We start from the raw sequence: 8,012 nt of genomic DNA on the forward strand, positions 1-8,012 counted from the left end.
AAGCCAGGCCCCTCATCAAAGCCACCTCCTTCCCCCTGACACCAGAGGCGTGTGCAGCCTTCACTCTTATCAAGAACGATATCGCGAAGGCCGCAATGCACGCGGTGGATGAGTCCATCCCCTTCCAAGTGGAGAGCGATGCCTCCGACTTCGCCCTAGCCGCGACCCTTAACCAGGCGGGCAGACCCGTGGCCTTTTTCTCAAGGACCCTCCAGGGCCCCGAGACGAGACACTCCTCCGTCGAAAAGGAGGCCCAGGCTATTGTAGAAGCGGTGCGTCACTGGAGGCATTACCTGGCCGGGAAACGATTTACCCTGCTCACTGACCAGCGTTCAGTAGCTTTTATGTTTAATAATAAGCAGAGGGGTAAAATCAAGAACGACAAGATCTTGAGGTGGAGAATCGAACTCTCCACCTACAATTATGATATCTTGTATCGGCCAGGGAAACTCAATGAGCCCCCAGATGCCCTATCACGTGGTACATGCGCCAACGCGCAGAGTGATAGGCTGCAGTCCCTCCACAATGACCTCTGCCACCCGGGGGTCACCAGGTTTTTCCATTTTATCAAATCCCGTAACCTGCCCTACTCCATCGAGGAGGTCAGGACCATGACCAAGAGCTGCCAAATCTGCGCCGAGTGCAAACCGCACTTCTATAGGCCGGACAGAGCAAGCCTGATCAAGGCCACCCGCCCCTTCGAATGCCTGAGCGTCGATTTTAAAGGGCCCCTCCCCTCCGCTGACCGCAATGTGTACTTCCTCAACATAGTTGATGAGTACTCCCGTTTCCCCTTTGCCATCCCTTGCCCAGACATGACCAGTACCACGGTCATCAAGTGTCTGAATGACATCTTCGCTCTGTTCGGGTTCCCCAGCTATATACATAGCGACAGGGGCTCATCGTTCATGAGCGACGAACTTCGGCAGTACCTGCTAACAAGAGGTATCGCCACGAGCAGGACCACCAGTTACAACCCCCGGGGGAACGGCCAGGTGGAAAGGGAGAACGCGACGGTTTGGAAGGCAGTCCTCTTAGCACTAAAATCTAAGGGCCTTCCGACCTCCCGCTGGCAGGAGGTCCTCCCTGCAGCGCTTCACTCCATTCGGTCACTGCTTTGTACTGCCACTAATGCGACCCCTCATGAGAAAATGTTCGTTTTCCCCCGGAAGTCTACATCGGGAACCTCGCTACCAGCATGGTTGACTTCTCCTGGGCCCGTCCTACTGCGGAGGCACGTGAGGACGCATAAAACGGACCCCCTGGTCGAGCGGGTGCACCTCCTACACGCCAACCCCCAGTATGCCTGGGTGACATACCCAGACGGGCGGGAGGACACGGTCTCCATACGAGATCTCGCACCCTCGGGTACCCCTGAATTACCACCGTTATCCCCCTTACCACCGTTATCCCCCTTACCACTGTTATCCCCCACCACCCCTCCCAACCCAACCCCTGCAGACGGCATGCCAAAGCCCCAGGAATCTTCGCCAACCACCCAGACACCAGACCCGACGTCGGATGCTGCAACACCACCGCCGCCACCACGACGATCAGGACGTCAGACAAGGCCTCCTGATAGACTTAACTTGTAGTACCCTTCACCCCGCCGGACTTCACATTAAACAAGGGGTGAATGTGGTAAACCACTGTATTGTATAATGCCACCTCTGGGTGGCGCTGTGTATGGAGGCATGCCTCAGCTGACTCCACCCACCACTGTGTGGGTTTCGTTCAGACTTGTTCAGTCACTCACGAAGAAGCATGGTCTCTTCTTAGCTAATAAAAGCCTTATTCATCTCTTCTTTCGACTCATCATCTCTTCTTCGACTCATCACCTTTTATGAAGTAATTGATAAGCGTATCACTCTGTATCTAACCCGTGCTGTACCTGCCCTGGGAGTGTCTGATGGGACAGTGTAGAGGGCGCTTCACTCTGTATCTAACCCATGCTGTACCTGCTCTGGGAGTGTTTGATGGGACAGTGCAGAGGGAGCTTTGCTCTGTTTCTACCCGTGCTGTACCTGCCCTGGGAGTGTTTGATGGGACAGTGTAGAGGGAGCTTTACTCTGTATCTAACCCGTGCTGTACCTGCCCTGGGAGTGTTTGATGGGACAGTGTAGAGGGAGCCTTACTCTGTATCTAACCCATTCTGTACCTGCCCTGGGAGTGTTTGATGGGACAGTGTAGAGGGAGCTTTACTCTGTATCTCACCCGTGCTGTACCTGCCCTGGGAGTGTTTGATGGAACAGTGTAGAGGGAGCTTTACTCTGTATCTAACCTGTGCTGTACCTGCCCTGGGAGTGTTTGACGGGACAGTGTAGAGGGAGGTTTACTCTGTATCTAACCCATTCTGTACCTGCCCTGGGAGTGTTTGATGGGACAGTGCAGAGAGCGCTTTACTCTGTATCTAACCCATGCTGTACCTGCCCTGGGAGTGTCTGATGGGACAGTGTAGAGGGCGCTTTACTCTGTATCTAACCCGTGCTGTACCTGTCCTGGGAATGTTTGATGGGACAGTGTAGAGGGAGCTTTACTCTGTATCTAACCCGTGCTGTACCTGCGCTGGGTGTGTTTCATGGGACAGTGTAGAGGGAGCTTTACTCTGTATCTAACCCCTGCTGTCCTAGCCCTGGGAGCGTTTGATGGGACAGTGTTGAGGGAGCTTTACTCTGTAACTAACCCGTGCTGTGCCTGCCCTGGGAGTGTTTGATGGGACAGTGTAGAGGGAGCTTTACTCTGTATCTAACCCGTGCTGTACCTGCCCTGGGAGTGTCTGATGGGACAGTGTAGAGGGCGCTTCACTCTGTATCTAACCCGTGCTGTACCTGCTCTGGGAGTGTTTGATGGGACAGTGCAGAGGGAGCTTTGCTCTGTTTCTACCCGTGCTGTACCTGCCCTGGGAGTGTTTGATGGGACAGTGTAGAGGGAGCTTTACTCTGTATCTAACCCGTGCTGTACCTGCCCTGGGAGTGTTTGATGGAACAGTGTAGAGGGAGCTTTACTTTGTATCTAACCCGTGCTGTACCTGCCCTGGGAGTGTTTGATGGGACAGTGTAGAGTGAGCTTTACTCTGTATCTAACCCTGTTCTGTACCTGCCCTGGGAGTGTTTGATGGGACAGTGTAGAGGGAGCTTTTCTCTGTATCTAACCCGTGCTGTACCTGCCCTGGGAGTGTTTGATGGGACAGTGTAGAGGGAGCTTTACTCTGTATCTAACCCGTGTTGTACCTGCGCTGGGGGTGTTTGATGTGACAGTGTAGAGGGAGCTTTACTCTGTATCTAACCCATGCTGTACCTGCCCTGGGAGTGTTTGATGGGACAGTGCAGAGAGAGCTTTACTCTGTATCTAACCTATGCTGTACCTGCCCTGGGAGTGTTTGATGGGACAGTGCAGAGAGAGCTTTACTCTGTATCTAACCTATGCTGTACCTGCCATGGAAGAATCACGCAATACTCTAGAATTGTTTTGAATAATTTTTATTGACATTCAGACCTGACAGTTTTACCAGATAACAAAGTCATACAACCTTATTCTGGGGAGCACCACTCGGAGCTGAGGGTGATCAGGACCGTGTTCTGGGAGAGTTGAGGATGTTCTTGTCCTTCTTGCTTCATTGTGACTCATGGTTCTCCTGACAGTCGCTGTAATTCTGGATGTTTTGTAGCCTTAGCTTCCTGAGTCTGTTGCTGCGCAGAATACATTATGTAGACTTGTTTTTCCAATAGTTCAACATCCGCCTTATCTCTTCCTTTGTTACGTCGCACACTTTCGTAACTGTCACCAGATTGGATAAGCTTTGACAATGAACAGTCGAGCAGGCCGCAGTCAGTCTGTAATACTGTTCCATTCTGGGCACCGCACCTTAGGAAGGATATATTGGCACAGATTCACCAGAATGATACCAGGGCTAAAGGGGTTAAATGATGAGGACAGGTTGCACAGACTAGGCTTGTGTTCCCCATGAACCATCAGCTCCAGAGGCTGAAAGATTAAACAGCAGTACAAAATTTATAAAACAGTTTCCATGTTCACATTGCCCCAGCTGCCGGCAGGGCCCTGCCCTACAGAGCAGGGTGAACTTGTTGGTGTGTCCGCAGGTGGGATGACTGAGTGAATCCCTTCCCACACACACAGCAGGTGAACGGTCTCTCCCCGGTGTGAACTCGCTGGTGTGTCACCAGGTGGGATGAATCAATGAATCCCTTCCCACACACGGAGCAGGTGAATGGTCTCTCCCCGGTGTGAACTCGCTGGTGTGTCACCAGATGGGATGATCAATGAATCTCTTCCCACACACGGAGCAGGTGAACGGTGTCTCTCCGGTGCAGACCCACTGGTGTGTCAGCAGGTGGGATGACTGAGTGAATCCCTTCCCACACACGGAGCAGGTGAATGGTCTCTCCCCGGTGTGAACTCGCTGGTGTATCAGCAGGTGGGATGACTGAGTGAATCCCTTCCCACACACGGAGCAGGTGAACTGTCTCTCCCTGGTGTGAACTCGCTGGTGTCTCAGTAGGTGGGATGACTGAGTGAATCCCTTCCCACACACAGAGCAGGTGAACATCCTCTCCCCAGTGTGAACTCGCTGGTGTGTCAGCAGGTGGGATGACTGAGTGACTCCCTTCCCATACACGGAGCAGGTTGTTGTGGAGTATTTTAAACCTACACTCGACACAAGGTTTTCAGATCGTTATTTAAATGGTCTTTAATACACCAGTAGGGAGACAATCTCTAACTGGCGCACCAGTAAGGACTTCTCCAAAATTATACAGTAAGCGTTACATATTTATACGTTCAAATGTCGTGTTAACCTCGTGCATATTCCATTACACTGTTTTAATTGGCTTAAGGCCCACGTGCACAGTTGCTGTTTGGCTAATTCCCTATCTCGCGTCACACAATCTTTCGCCTATATGTTATTGTCACATGATCTTTATGATCTCACCTGTTATTGTATTTTGTGACCGTTAGTAAAACCACATGTCTGCATTTCTGTCTTGCTGTGCCCCGTGTGGTTTCACTTCCATAGTTTGTGGTTGGTGTTTCTGAGCTAATTTCATCTAACGTTCAAAAGCATCGAAACTTTGTGGTCAACATGTCTGATCTCTGCCGGTCACTGTCTCAACCGTTTCTAGTGTGTAAGCTGCATTGTTAACCCCTTAATTCCTGAAGGGCGCCGATGCCCCACTTCAGACCCCCCTTTTGGTCCTTGGCTAACTTACCCAAGATGACCAATTACTACTACTACTGCCTTAGGCATCCCGCCCCGCTTGCAGTGGCCAGCTGCTAGGTTGGGGACACCTAGTGTGTTTTAGAGCTCAGTAATTCCTTCATCTTGCACATGTTTGAGCAGCTTACTCTGTTCTTTAACTATCGTCTTTGCCCTGGTTTTGTTTCTACGCTTCGAGCAAGCAGCACAAGTCATTGTAAGCCAACCTAATGCTAATATTAATTGTAGCGCTACCAGTACATGAGAGATGATGTGGATCCAAGGATGGATATCTACATTTAAGCCCCAGTTTCAGGCTGTTTCACATCACGGTATCTTACGGAGTTCGGTTTCGATCTCCTTGTCTAGTTCCTGTAACTCTTGTTTTAGGAGATGGTACCGTTTCATGTTGAAAGGGTTAAAAGGGAGAAAGGGGCTCATTAGCTAAAAATAAGAGAATTAAGGAACCGAGTATACATCCAACCATATAAAGAGTTGTTTTGTATATGTCCCAGAGAGAAGTATGGTGTAATGTGGTCAAATGGTCAAACTGTCAGTTACAAATTGAGTAAGGTACACAAACCGTTAGTTACTAATTAAGGAATGAGGTGAAGATAACGTATGGGGTCACAAGACTAATGTAAACGGTCAGAATGTACACACGGGTCACAAGAATTTGCATCCGAAGCCAACTGTCTGATGTAAGCCACAACTTAGAGCAAAAACTGTATAAAAGGCAATGGATTGTAACAATCAGGGAACATCTGTCCATGGATAGGTGTTCCCCTGTTAACGTGTAATAAAATTGTGTTGAAGGTACTTTCCCAGACTCTGAGTGAATTTTATGTTGCATGACACACGGGCACCCACGGCTCCCCGTAACAACCTGTTGCAGAGGTGAGTAAAGGGGATTTAGTCCATCTGTGACCAGACCATAACCACAAGCCCGTCTGGGTATCACAGCTATGCGGTCCGTGAGGTTATTATTAGATTCACAGCCAGACGTTGTGCCTTCACTTGTCGACCTATTCTATGTGATAACATGAACAGTCCACCGGCGTGCTTGAGGCCTTCCACGACCGGTGGGTACCGGAGGGACTGACGTGCATCATCACCCCCGAAAATAGAATTTTAATTTTAATTTAAGTTTCCTTTAAACTTTTTTTTGTTATGTTACATGTTTTATTGGTTGTGCCCCTTTAATAAGGGGGCACATGGTTGACTTTTAACAGGCAATTGCCTATGATAAGGGAAAAAAATAACATGAACAGTCAAATCAAGGGAATCATCAGCACAACAGATTGAAAGATTAAACAATAGTACAGGAATTTATAAAACATTCATCCATTCCATGTTCATGTCACCCCAGTTCTCTACAGGGCCCTGTGCTACAGAACAGTGTGAACAAGCTGGTGTCTCAGCAGGGCATTGGAGCTTTTAAAGTTCTTCCCACAGTCAGAACATGTAAACGGTCTCTCATCGGTGTGAACAAGCTGGTGTCTCAGCAGGCTGGAGGACAGCAAGAATCCCTTTCCACACACGGAGCAGGTGAATGGCCTCTCCCCGGTGTGAACTCGCTGGTGTGTAGTCAGAGCCCAGGATCTTTTAAAGCTCTTCCCACAGTCAGAACATTTAAAGGGTCTCTCATCAGTGTGAACAAGCTGGTGCATCAGCAAGGTAGATGAATCGGTGAATTGCTTCCCACACACAGAGCAGGGAAATGGCCTCTCCCCAGTGTGAACTCGCTGGTGTCTGATCAGAACCTCGGAGCCTTTAAAGCTCTTCCCACAGTCGGAACATTTAAATGGCCTCTCATCAGTGTGAACTTGGTGGTGTGCCTGCAGGTTGGATAACTGTGTGAATCGCTTCCCACACACGGAGCAGGTGAATGGCCTCTCCCCAGTGTGAATTCGCTGGTGTATCTGCAAGCTGGATGACCCAGTGAAATCCTTCCCACACACAGAGCAGGTGAACGGCCTCTCCCCAGTGTGAACTCGCTGGTGTATCTGCAAGTGGGATGGCTGAGTGAAACCCTTCCCACACACAGAGCAGGTGAACGGTCTCTCTCCAGTGTGAGACCGCTGGTGTCTCATCAGATTCGTGGAGCTTTTAAACTTCTTCCCACAGTCGGAACATTTAAACGGTTTCTCACCAGTGTGGACAAGCTGGTGTCTCAGCAGGTGGGATGTGCAAGTGAATCCTTTCCCACACACGGAGCAGGTGAACGGACTGTCCCCAGGGTGACTGTGCGGATTAAATTTCAACACAGACGGGGAACTGAATCCATTCCCACCATCCCCACCTTTACCCGGTCTCTCCCCGGTGTGACGGTGCATGTGTCTCGCCAAGGCAGGCAATCGGCTGAAGGTGAGTCCACACATGGAGCACATGTGCAGTTTGTCCGTGCTGTGATCACTGCTCTCTCCTTCCATGTGCAAAGGCCAATGATATAAATCGAGTGACTCTGTCAGATCTTGATGTGATGTTGGTTTGAGCTTCCTCTCTGTAAATGCTCCGCTTCTAAAAAAAAAAAAAAAAAAACCCTGCGAAAGGAGTGTAGAAAGCGGTAAGAGGGAGAATGTTGTCTCATGTTGCTCTTTCACAGCCCAGGGGCAGTGAAGCTGATTTTCAGGCCCCAGCTGTTGCACAACTTGGTTGAAAGAATCAATAGTAATGGTGGCTGCAATTCCCACAAGCCCCCGCGCTCCAGAAAGCACTCCGGCCACTGCGCTGAGTTGTGGCTGACACCGCGCATGCGCCCCATGGCCCCGCCCTCTCCTGCTCCACAGGCGCCCAGCCC

The 8,012-nt window shown here is 50.2% G+C and overlaps 1 pseudogene; it reads right to left on the reverse strand.

Annotated features, from left to right (window-relative positions):
* Window positions 1-3,505: 3,505 nt before the first annotated feature.
* On the reverse strand, window positions 3,506-7,739 carry LOC147081964 (uncharacterized; annotated as a pseudogene).
* Between the last annotated feature and the right edge of the window lie 273 nt (window positions 7,740-8,012).

This window comes from Somniosus microcephalus, unplaced genomic scaffold (assembly GCF_052327205.1).
Source record: "Somniosus microcephalus isolate GS21.2 unplaced genomic scaffold, FLI_Smic_1.0 scaffold265, whole genome shotgun sequence".
NCBI lineage: Eukaryota > Metazoa > Chordata > Chondrichthyes > Squaliformes > Somniosidae > Somniosus > Somniosus microcephalus.